Consider the following 13490-nt stretch of genomic DNA (forward strand, 5'->3'; position numbering starts at 1 on the left):
TTGGCCATTCTTATTTTCCCTATTGTTTTTTAGTTCTTTAAACAGATGAGGAAATCTTAGGAAGTCATTCAAACCTTTTCCTTTTTGAGTTTAAAGCCTAATCATGTGTAATACTAACTTATAGCATTACAGATGCTATAAGAAAGTGCAAGAAAATGCACTTAGTACTCTTCCCAGTGGCCTGAAAGCCCTAAGAACTAGGTCATAGCTAAAGCAAAAACTTAGGGGGGGTTTCCCTTATAAAAATGTAACGAATGTCATGCTGTTAAAAGGGGCCACACTGATATGATATGTCATCGGAAGCAGTAGTACAAATCTTCCCATGCTACCATACCAATATGACCTAACTTGTTCTGGATGGACTATTTCTAGAGATGAGAGGGCAGTCAGTTTCCTTCCTCAGTCCTATTGAGGTTGCTAGCAAGGCTGACAATTAGTGCCAACTGCAGTGATGGGTTTTGTGTTGTGCACATCTGTCCACTGGATTGAGACCACCAAACTCAGTTTTACATTGGCTACCAAACATCTAACTGATGCTAATTATTCTTAGCTGTTACCAACCTGGGCAAGATTCAAACCATTGTCTGAGAGGTCATATGCCCCATAGTTTCACGCCTGAGCCATCCAGTTCCTCCCTCCAGCTCATCCCAAACACTCTTTAAAGCTTTGTTGCTTTCCTCTGCTGTAGCTGTGAGTGGTCACATTTGAAATGCCAAATTTCCATTAGAGTGTCAATACTTTGTAGGCAAAATTACATTACATTGAATATGGAATACCCCTGGAATGTGTGTTGGTCCCACAAACTATTAAAGTTTATCTGTATAGAGACAGAGCTTTTTCAGGGGCAGGTCCAAGACTGTGGAATGAGCTCCCACAGGAACTAAGGGCCAGCAGAAACCTCATAATCTTCTGCTCCAAATGCAAGATGCACTTCTTCAGCCTTACCTTCTCCAATATAAACACATAGCAGAGTGTACATTTGACCAACCAACCAAACAAACCAACCCCAAAATAAAACCCAATCAAAACAAATACAACATTGCACACACAATTCTCCCCTTGAGAAAGGATAAGAGAGAGAATGAATCATACATGATAGTTGTTAGTCATGTTATTTAATGCTCTACTGGAAGACTTTCAGAAACTAAACTGATGAGGGTGGTATAAGAACCTGGATAGAACAGAATAGAATACCAAGGATATTAGGGAGTACAAAACTGGTTAATATGAAAAATCTAAGACATTGTCTGTTTTTGTACAGGCTGGCATGGGGGTGTATGAAAGAAATTGCATCATAAAAATGTTGAACATGTTGACTTTGGCAACTAGCAATGAAAGGTATGAGCAGCAAAGGGCCAAAAGGCAATTTAAGATTATTCCCATGACAACAACAACTGTTTAACATTTTTATTTTCTATAAATGAGGTACAGTTCTGATATTTGTTTCCTGGCATGACAATAACAAGTTGAACAGGGAGTAGCTGGGATCATTGCCTCTTTTGGAAAATACTTTACTCGGTCTTTACAATGCCGTATATGAGACATATCTCTTCAAGGGGATTTGTCCTGAAGACAGATCCAGCCCAAGAGAGGGAACTATGTCCATTTAAGTCTTTTGGTGACCTCCATTTTCATCCTCAAGAATATCATGTGTGTTCCTTTGACCTGGTAATGCTGGAAGCACAGTGTTTCCTTTTTTATATATTTAACACCTACTATTGCAAGGGACCTTGGTTTGGTGGAGAAAGACTCTCTGAAATGAACATATTTTCTGCTTGTCACAAAAATTTACCTCTCTGGAATGCTGTAAGTGAATGTATCTAAGCAGCTATTGAAAGTATGAGTTATGTGATCCTCTTTTATTCTCGTGCAAGAAATACGAGTCTTGTTATTCAGAGCTAAAATGCCTAGCCACTGCTTTGTGGTGAAAACTTCCTTAGGAGGGTGTGTATTGGCATGAGGAGGAGTGCACTAGTTTAATATAGTAGACTTTACCTTGTGACAGGTTCAAACGCTTATCTGGGTTTCAAGGGGAAATGAGTTTCCTGATTTTCTTATAGACCTGTGTGTATCTCTGTCCACCTCACAACACTGAGGGCTGTGGATGCTATGAAATTGTGACATGTGAAGTGGTCACTTAAATTTCCAAGACACCATCTGTGTGCAGAGTCAGGAGCCATTTTGTTCCCATGGAGCCTTTACTTTTGTTCATTCTTCTTGTTTGCCATAATCGAAAAAAAGCCATGAAGTGATATGCTTGCTCTTTGTGTATGGAATCACAGCTGTCATCACTTAGGAAGGCCATATGCCACCATGAGAACAGGAACAGGAAGTTGCTTGAAAAAATTCATTCTCTGAGTCAACTAGAAATGAATTTCACCCATTGTGTTTCACCACAGAGAGGAGAATCATTTGCACCAGCTTTCTTCTGCCATTTTCCTATTACAATGTCCACCTCAGAGCTGGGCGCAATTGATCTCGACTAAACTCCAGAATAGCAGAGGTGATTTTAGGTCAGTATGGAGAAGAGCTAGCAAGAGAAACTTTGTGCAATGATTGCCAATGATATGCCTGTTTCAAACCAGCACTTTCACACATGCAAAAATATTGCTAAAAGGAAAAGAAAACAAAGACTCCAGAAGAGACTCTGTACTCTGGGAATTAATTTCAGTGTGAAAAAATTCACATTTCTAGCACTGCATCAAGAAGCAGTAACCTTGGAAACCACAACTAGCACAGCAAAAGACATGAACTTCTATTTTAAATATTTATGTAGTGCCAAGCGCTATGGCAGCTGGTCCTTGTGGTAAATAACAAAACATCAGCCATGTTTGTGGGTCAAGGGGGTAAGAAATTCTGAAGAAGTTTCAGGGTTGCCCTGCACAACTTTACTCTTCCACGCAGAGAAAGTTATTTTCATAGACCCTATTGTCCTTGTGATCTGCATGTAAAGCTGATGTCAGTGGGAATTACATGCACTGACTGGGGTAGGATGTAACTATAATAGTTGGAATAGTTTTGATAGTTGGAATACACTCAACTGTTTGACATCACATCTGGTGAAAAAGCAGCTCTTTTCCCTGTAAAACAGTGCTTGCTGTTTTGTGGGTTCAGCAGCTTTGCTTGTAGGAACTAGTTATGTGCATGTTACACTGACGTTTTGGAAGTTATTTTTGCTTGCACTGAGGTTACTTAGTTCCATGGCTTGAGTTACATTTAAAAAAAAACCTGTACAAATATCAATTGACATTTAATTGATAGTTTTGTGTACAGGAGCATCTCTGTGTCAAGGTGCTAGAAGTCCATTATAAATCCTTCTTTGTACTGTGTAAACATCCACTTGCTGGTTAGGTGCCCACAAAAAACTTTGAATCATCATGTTTGTACAGAAGATTTGTAGATACTGTGGACGCCACTGTATACAGTATGTTGAGCTTTTGCTGGTTATGGGCCCTAGCACAGTAGCTTTAAAATTAGAGCATAAAGCAAATGACTCAAAGGTGTCTGAGAGGTACAACCAGAATCACATCCATGGGAAAAAAATACAAGGAAGCATGGACTTAAGTGAGATTATCATGTTAATGAGGCACTTAGTTATGTAGTATTGTTTTAGTCCTTTTCTGCTACTAGATAGGAGTCGCTTGAGGCCATGAAGCAGTGCTTTCATTAATGCTGGATCAGGTTTCCCTGCATTCTGTCTTCTGCTCTTCATTTGTAAAAATGTGCTTCCTATATGCTGCACTCCATGCCTGTGCTCTTCAATAGGTGCAACAGAGCAAAATTAATATAATGCTACAGGTTACCCCATAGTGCCTTGTTACTGCTTTTTGAAAATACCACCCAAAGTGTCTTATGTCGGTATTGCAGCTTCAGAACTGCTTGTTCAAGTCACTAGTGGGTGGAATACAAGTATCGATCACATAGTATTGATCTGACATAGTTCAGAGCTAGCTGCTTCTCTGTCACTTCGTCTGGTCTTGTATGTTCACCTTTCCTGGCGTGGAATCCCATGATACTCCCATACTGAGACTGGGTCCCTTGTGTACCAACTGTGATTACTCAGTAAGACCGTCTTGGTTTGGGTCCTGCAAGTCTTCCTTTTGGAAGCTGTGACCCAGAACAGCCTTTTCAAAACAAACTATTGTTTAATCGTAACAGCTGGAACAAAGCATAACCCAGAGTAGAGGGTTTTTAAACTCAAAGGGTCTACATGCATATCTATCTTACCTATAGTTCTAGGTAGACCTATCTTATCCCAGACACCTCAGCTTCTGGAATCTGGATGTCAGACTGCTCCCCGGCAATCTCCTGCTTCAGCTTCCCCTTAACCATCTGCCCTCCTCCAGAGAGTGTTTTTGTCTTTTAAACTTTATGAGGCTTTGATCTCCCTCCTTATTCAAAGGGCTGAGACATTTCTTGAGAAACCTGTTTAGCAAATGCAGGCGGGGGGAGGAGCACATCACAGCAAAGGGCTCCAGCCTTGTCCATCGAGTGTTTCCAATATGTGTCCATCGAGTGTTTCCATATCAGGTCATTGTCTCCCTTCCAGCATACATGCAGCTAACCCCTTCATGAATTAACCCCTTGTATTCATACAGTAAACACCACAATAACAATCAGATACACTGATGGGACAAGTCATAGTATAAAATATTGGAGGCTGCTCTCACATGCTTCCCAATATGTATCTGACATTAAATAAGTATTGTGACAAAATCAGACCTGACAGTTCTGAAAGGGTGGTTAAAGCTCTTTTTCCTATGAACTATGAAAAGAGGTTACCACAAGTTAATTATGGACACCCATTATGTGACCTTTAAAAACCTCTTCCAGTGGGAGAGAAGGGATAGAAAGCAGGCTGCAGAAGGGTTGTGTACAGTAAAGGGAAAAGGCTTCTCCTAGGTAAAGAGCTATTTTCTCTATGAGGGAAATCTTGTGTTTATTTCGGTTTGGGGAGCAGCACCATTCTTCCCAGCGTATTTGGGCCCAGAGTGTGTTAGAGAGGACGGCAGGTGATTTATAGGCAGCGTAAGAAAAGACAATAGTGCACTGGGAGTTAGAAAATGTATTTTTTTCTTTGTTTAAAGAAACCTCTTGAGCCAACCCTAGGCCTACCCTGTAAATATTGTAAGTAAACAAGTGTAAGAATTAAAACTCCAGAGAAGGACTGATTTACTCCAGACCTCCCTAATGCCAGAGGGGAAAAAACTGAGCCTTGACATAAGAGGTGTGTTGTCACAGTATATTTGAGTAGATCGTGCAGACCACTTTCCAAAGGTTTGCTAATATTGATGGGCTCTAGTCTGATCAAGTTGAACTGAAGATTTATATTTCAAAGTATTTCTCTATATTTTCCCCAATATTTAGTTCTTTTCAATAGAAAATGAGAGTTGTGATTAGCCACTTTCCTCAAAATATACTTAAAAGGGACAGATGTACTTGTAGGACTTAGAAGGAGGAAAAGTAGCCATGTGATTCTCCAGGCTAGTGTTTTAATCCAAGTAGCCTTTAAAAAGTTATAAACAAATAGTAGAGAAAAGGTGTTTTCTATTTTTCCGTCTACTAGAAACTAATTTTTGTGGAGGAAGGATACATTGCATAAAACACAGAAATTTTACATTTTTTACAATTAAATTTAAAGTTGAACCATACTTTAATATCAGTGCACCACTGCTGGGGTGTGCACTTCTAGGCGGTATGGTTCACACAGTTGCCATTAGCATGTCCCCTTGTGTCAGGGCATGATGTTGCAGGAATCTGTGACTCTAGTGCTACCTGGAGGTCATCTGTCTCTGTATGCAGTTCAGCCCTCCCTCTGAGAAGCATCTAAGCCCAACCCCTTTCAGGGGAACAAAAGCTCAAACTAGTAATCAGAGCCTCTCAACAAATCTACCCTCTCTGCGCTCCATTTTAAGTCTCCTCCTTCAGCTACTACAGAGCTTCTCCCCCTGCTCCAGCATTGAGCATGCGCCGCCCAGAAAGAGTCTCTCTGGCACTCAGATTCCCTCACAGAAGTCCCTCTATTCCCTGTGGTTCCGCCTCTTGCTGGGGCTCAGGTATTCATTAAGTTATCCCCTGATACCTCCCAGTCACGCCCCTCTGGTTGAAAAGCAACTAGTTAAGTACATCTATTGCACCGGTGCCATAATTGACAATTAATCCCTTTCCAGCCTGTGTTGGGGTTTCATGCCAGCACACTAGGCTATTGGTGTGCTTCTTGGAAGACTGCAGGCAATCACGACATACCTAAAAGGTGTGCCCTAATAGCCTGCTAATGCACAGCCCACTGTGACTGATTACTTTATTAAAAATAAAAATGGCTGAGACTTTTGTAGTCCAAGTTTCACCTCACAGCGCCAGACCTATAAACATCTAAAAATAGGGGATTTATACTGAAACGCTGACAGATCCTCAATGGTGTCAATCCTGCTGGCACCTGTATAATGAAGTCACACACACTGTTAAGCTAATATTTTTTCCTTGACTGAAGAAGAAAACAAAGCTGTTAAGCTGCTATGTCCATTTTCCAACAACATTAATCCATTTCAAACAACTCCTAACCATAGTAAATCACAGGTTTGTGAGGGAATGAACTGCCTTAAGGTTCACCTCAGGATAGTTAGCCCACAGAGTAGTTGCTGACTTCTGGCAACAATGGTTTCTTGGGAATTTTTGGTCAATTTAGTGTAATTACTCATTTGGTCGTGTCTCCTATTTTGACTGGCTGAGGGTCTGCAGCACGGTAAATACCAGAACCAACTGCAGAGCCAGGTTTTTGCTGGAGATTGACAGAATGCTGAACTGTTGTTAGACTAATGCATTTAACTGCCTGGATCAGAGTGAAACCTGCCCTTTCACAAGGAAAGCTTGGAAAAGGAAACATAATCTCAAAAAAAATTTGCCCAGGCACAGCCCTGCTGCTCTATAGCAACTGAGCTCCAGAAGATGCTATATCATTAAAGAATTAGATGCTAATGTGCCACCTGATGTTTGATTGAATAACTATGCATCATGCTGATGTCAAATAGGGAAAATAGAAAGCCCATACACTAAAATTTGGTATGATTGTAATTTTCTTGATTCTGCAATATTTGCCTTAATAATAGCAAATAGTACGCTTGGGGGCCTTGCTGATAGGGATGGTTTGCTGAATCTGGCCCTCAATTTCAAGTAATGTCTAAGATTTGACCTATGACCTTTGTCATGAGGCATTAGTGATTCCCATGTGCGTAATGTGTAGGGCTGTAGGTTTGTCTTTGTGGCGAAAATATCATGGATACCATGACTTGTCTGTTTGTCTGTGACTTCTCTGTCCGTGACTTCTGTATGGGAAGGCTGTAGGTGGCTTGCCTACGTAGGTGGTGCAGAGGCATGGCCTGGGAGGTGTCAGAAAGTGAGGTCACCCCACAAGAGTGTTTCCTGGTGTGACATTGCACTCCATATGTTTTATGGAAATATGCTTATGAGTGTAAATATGATGTAACTGGAATATGCTTTACGGAAAAGGTCTCTTGTAAGGTATCATAACAAAGGTTACAACCTACTGAATATATTCCTCCTATTTGTATGTATGTATCATTCTTGTATCTGAAGCTAGAAATATAAAGTATAACTCTGGGGTCCTATTGTAATTATGCAAAGTGTGGGCCATTGATGGTGGATTAGAATCTTGATGGCTTCCATTGACTAGGACAGTTGGTTGTAAATGGCTCCGTTTACTTGCAAGCCTTCCTGTGTTCGTGTAAGCCAGCCCAGGCCGAATGGAGTTTGGGGGTCTCACAGGACATGTGACCATGTCACATGATGCTGAAATCCATCTTAAATCTGGTACTTTTCCATTTAGAAGGAGGGGTGGGGACCCAGAGAGACAAAAGATTCCCGCCTTGGGCCAAAGCTATAAAAGGCGGTGGAACAGAACAAAGGGGGCAGCCAGTCATGAGAAATCTCCTGGTTACCACCTGAGCTGGAACTAACAAGGACTGTACCAGGGGAAAGGATTGGGCCCAGACTAGGGAGGAGTCTAGTCTGTGAAAGAAACTTATTGGAACATCTCTGAGGGTGTGATTTTATCTGTAAACAGTTTCTTAATGTATTAGGCTTAGACTTGCGTGGTTTTGCTTTATTTTGCTTGGTAACTTACTTTGTTCTGTCTGTTATTACTTGAAACCACTTAAATCCTACTTTTTATACTTAATAAAATCACTTTTGTTTATTAATAAACCCAGAGTAAGTGATTAATACCTGGGGGAGCAAACAGCTGTGCATAGCTCTCTATCAGTATTATAGAGGGCAGACAATTTATGAGTTTACCCTGTATAAACTTTATACAGAGTAAAACGGATTTATTTGGGGTTTGGATCCCATTGGGAGGTGGGTGTCTTGGTGCTGGAGAGAGGTGACCTGCTGAGCAGTTTTTGGTTAAAGTCTGCAGATTTGGGGGCATGGATCAGACCTGGGTCTGTGTTGCAGCAGGCTAGCATGTCTGGCTCAACAAGGCAGGGTTCTGGAGTCCCAAGCTGGCAGGGAAGATGGGCTCAGAGGTAATTCCAGCATGTCAGGTGACAGTCCCAAGGGAGTCTCTGACTGAACCCATCACACCTGTTTCCTGGGGGGCTGGGCCTTGTTCCCTTCTCTGGGCGTTGCAGTCTGAAGCTGAAAGGTGTCAAATTCAAAACTGATAAAAGAAAATATTTTGTCACACAATGCATAATTAGACTGCATGATTCACTGCCACTGGATGTCATTGAGGCTAAGAATTTAGCAAAATTCAGAAAGGGTTTGTTGATATTTATATCGATAAGAACAGAAAGAGTTAAAATAATCACTGCTTGTTGTATTAAAAGGGATATAAAACCTTGTGCTTCAGGCCTTAAACCAATCTCTTATTTGTTAGGGATTAGGATTAGATTTTCACAGGGGGAAGATTACCCCATATCTTCAGGGTTTCTTGCATCATCCTCAGAAGCATCTGGCCACTGGCAGAAACAGAATACAGGCCTAGCTGGACCAAAGGGTTGACAAGAACGGCAATTCCTATGTTCCTATATTTTCTCAGCATTGATGTTGACTCACGTCTTGCTTGCTTTTTTGCTCATCACTTAAACCTAAGAATATCATGCAACCTCCTATTTCCAGTTTTAGGAACATAACTGAAGAGAGCCCATGCCGGAGGACCACTAACTCTGATCCTTACTGAAATTGCTATAACGTTTATGTTAATATATTTATACAAAATACCAGCTGTTTTTAAAGCAAATGAAAAGTTCCAACCTCCTTTTATGCAAGTAGCTGTTTTACCACACTGACAGAGCCTCACAGATGGCTGAATTGCAAGTGCCTATATAAGTGTTTATATATAAATAAAGTAGAGCATTTCTATAATGGAGAGGATTAGGGTTCTACATTTTAAAAGGGGGAAATCTTTGGTTTTCCCCTTTTTTTATTGCTTGCAAAATGCCAGGAAAGTTTAAATGAGAAACAACCACTGTAAAAGAGAAAAAGAAATAAAAGAAGCATTTATTGCTTCAGAGAAGGTCCCAAATCCCCCCCATAGTTTTCCATAGGAGCACAGAAGCTTTCTGTCTACTTTGGCATCAGAATGCATTAAATTCTGCATTTTTATCCATAAATCTGTCAGAATGAGAAAGCATATGCAGTACGGTGAAATGGGGAAATGAATAAAAAAGTTAAGCTTTTTAACCAAATAATGTTGTTCTGCATTATCCATTTCCCTCTGCTCTTGCAAGGAGCAGAATGTATTACCTCAGTAAAGTGTCAAGAAAAATCAAATGAATTCTTGGAAAATATTGAGTAAGCTTAGCTTACAGAGGATACACCTCCTAAATATATATATATTGTGCTTATGTCAATATGTATGGAACATAACAGTAGTGTCTGAAAGGCTTAGAAAAGAAATAAGCAAAAATGCTCAAAGACAATACAATTTTCACTGGGTTATGGCTTGATCTTCAACTTGTGTAAATTGATGTAATTCCATCTTTAATGGAACTACACCAGTTTACACCAGCCAAGGATATTGTCCAGTACTTTACATATATCCTTGTGAATAAATAGAGTCCCCATGTGGTTGCCTGACTGAGGTGCTGTCCAAAACTCATCCCTTTCCTGTGATTTGCATATAGTCTTTTTGTGAAATCCTGGCTGCAGTGTAGTTAATGGCAATACTCTCAGGCTATGTCTACACTACAGTCTAAGTCAGTATAATTTATGTTGCTCAGGGGTATGAATAAACCACCCCTCTGAGCGACATAAGTGCTCGTGTGCACAACACGATGTCGGCGGGAGAGCTTCTCCAGCTGACAGCTTCTGCTGATTGCGGAGGTGATTTTACTATGCCAAGGAGAGAGCTCTCCTCTGTCTTCACCAGATGCGCTCCAGCGCTGTACGTGTAGACATGCCCTCACTGAGTTAAATGGGGTCAAGATTTCACCCTCTGTCTCCAGAAACATAACTTAAATAACAATGTCCCAAGGGGGTCAGTGCAGGTCAGGAAATTGTGTCAAAATGTTTTTGGATGGAAAATAGCAGTTTCCCCCAAAATCAAAATTTTCAATTTTGCTGACATTTTTTCAATTTTCCATCAGGAAATTCAAAACAAAATACTTCATTTCAGGTCAAGTTCACCCAAATGACATTTTAGGTTGTTGAACTGAATCAAAATATTTAATTTTGGCTCAGTTCAACATTAATTTATGTCCACTTGCGCTACTGTGGTGCCTCATGAGCATTGTAGTGGGGTGCCACATGCCCCTATTCCCCTCTAGATGAACGGCTGTGGTGCAACATAAGTCACATGACCATAGTGCATCATCATGGGAGTTGTAGTCTGGCTGTGCAGCCCAATCCATGGATGGAAATTCCAATTTTTGATCAGCTCTACTTGAGTAGGTCAGTACTTTTAAACAGTTCATCATAGACCATTGCCCAAACTTTCTCCCAGACTGGCTTATTTTCAAGGCTTCTCCTGCATGACATCCTGTCTATTCTCCTACTTCTCTGCTTGAATTAGTTCAAATAAGACTCGCCCAGTCTGTTAGAGTGAGTCAGCAGAATAACTCTACACCTCCATACAAAATCCTATTGTGGGACACCCTGTAACAATAGTAGTATACACAATATACAATAGTAGTCTTTCCCAACCCCAAAGCAAACTCCATCTAATTATGATATTACTTATGTTGAGAAAGTTTTGAGGAGAGAGATTTTTATTTAATCCTCTCATTATGTTTTTAATTGCTGCTTATGCTTTTAACTTCAGTAATGCACCTAAAAAAACTGATGTGCAGAGCAAATCTGAATAAATATATATGATCTATTTCATGCATAACAGACAAGGTAAACTACAAGTCAACACGAAAGGATTTCAGAGAGAAAGTTTCTCATTCCATAGAAGATACACAACATGCTACTTTTTCACTAGCAGTAGAAAAAAAGAAGTATGTCCATTAGGTTAGTAAACAACTTTTGGTAACCCCATGGCAAAAATAGATGAGAAAATAATTAATTACTTTTGGCAGTTTTCCCAAGGGATATGAGACATGTAGTACTAATGTCCCTTATTGGTTAGGAAAGAGAGTTTGATTTATAACGATTATCGAATGATGTGGGGAAGTTCAAGCTAGAAAGGTTAACCAAGGTAAAATGCTAATGAATTTAGCAACATTATTGCCTCAGCAACTTAAAATTTTGTAAATAAAGGATTTAGTTGACTTTTTCAAACAAAATTGGCCTCTGGATTTGTCTACATGGGAAAATTGACCAGAATAACTAATGCGGAATAAACTATTCCAGAATAGTGTTCCATGTCGACAGTAGACACTCTCTTTTAAAATAAAAGAATCTTTATTTGGGAATAACGAGTGCACTTTCAAAGTAGAGTAATTATTTTGGAATATAATCACATTTGTTCCAGAACAGAATATCCACACAAGGAGCTATTCCAGAATAACCATTACAGAATAGGTTATTCCAGAATAGCTATTCTAATCACTTTCCCCATGTAGCCAAGCCCTAAATCAGCCCTGTTGTGATTCCATTGACTATGGTAAAGCAGGTACAGCTCTACATTAGGCCTAATTTGGCCGGACATGTCTTCCTGTGGGTCACAAGTGGAAAAAGTAAATGAGATATGGGAGATGACAGGAGCTTGAATATTTTAGGGGATGTGGATATGTTCCTGTGACAGGGTGGACTAGGCCTTGAGCCCCCCCTGCTGGAGGCCTTGTGGCCCTGCCACACCCCGCCCCAGAAAAGGGCATTAGAGAGGTCCTCCAAGCTACCCAGAGCGGCTGTATGGGAAGCAGCCAATCAGGGCCCAGTAAGCTAGTATAAGAACAGCTGCAGGATCATAGCGAGATCAGTTCCTTGCTAGAGCTGGAGGAGAGTGGATAGTGCTCTGGGCTGGCTGCTGGGATTCCACCAGTACAAGGCCCTGAGGTAAGGGTGAAGAATGTGCTGGAACCATGGGGAAGTGGCCCAGGGAATCATAGCAGCAACATAATGTATTTAAAGGGATGTGGTGGATGACTGCTATCTATAGGGTCCCTAGGATGGGATCTGAAGTAGAGCATGAGCCCATGTCCCTCCTCCCCACCAGCCACTGGGAAAGTGGCCTGCACTTTGTACCCCAGAAGGGGAGCTGAACTTCTTTAGAGGCCTAGCTGAAGAGCTGGGGCCAGAAAGGTCCAGAGATGTGAAATATTCAGGGAGGGAGCCCTGGGGGTTGTGGCCCTACATCAGGCAGGGCTAATTTGAGGGAACCCAGAAGGGGCTGAGAGACAGTTTGGACCTGGGTACTGTGATAGGCCATGCTGAACTGATTGAAGAGTGAGCCCCAGGATAGGGCTGCAGATCGAAAGACTTTACAGAGGGTGCTGAAATAGGCCCCCTGTTGGATTTATACCCCAGAAGGGGTTTGCTTTGCTTTATCACACAGACAGACTGTACGTGACTTGGCCGGAGGGCTAAGTCACCAAAGACCCATCACAAACTGAGAGAGAGAGAGCAGGCACAAGGACTGAGACAGGGGACGCTCGCAAGAGGTGAGTGCACCCCATTACAGTTCCATTTAGCTCTGCTGCACTTTGTTAAATTACCTGCATACAGTGATGCTGGAACTAGGGCCACTGGGGGTGCAGTAGCATCCCCTGGCTTGAAGTGGTTTCCATCATATACCGTTTACAGTTTTGTTCAATGGCTTTCAGTACCCCACTATAAAAATTGTTCCAATGCCACTGCCTGCAGGGCCGCCGAGTGCGGGTTCGGGCCCCGGTGAAAAAAAATTTTCGGGCCCCCCAGCAAGGGCAGTGCGGCTAAACAGGGCCAACGAGAGGGGAGGCGAAGCCAGGGAAGCCTGGCCCCGGGCCCCCTTCCAGACCGCCGGGCCCTGATAATTTGTACCGGCTTCTCCCCCGCCCCCTCGTCGGCCCTGCCTGCCTGCGTATGAATGAACATTCTGATCTTGGAGCGAA

Source organism: Emys orbicularis, chromosome 3 (assembly GCF_028017835.1).
Source record: "Emys orbicularis isolate rEmyOrb1 chromosome 3, rEmyOrb1.hap1, whole genome shotgun sequence".
NCBI lineage: Eukaryota > Metazoa > Chordata > Testudines > Emydidae > Emys > Emys orbicularis.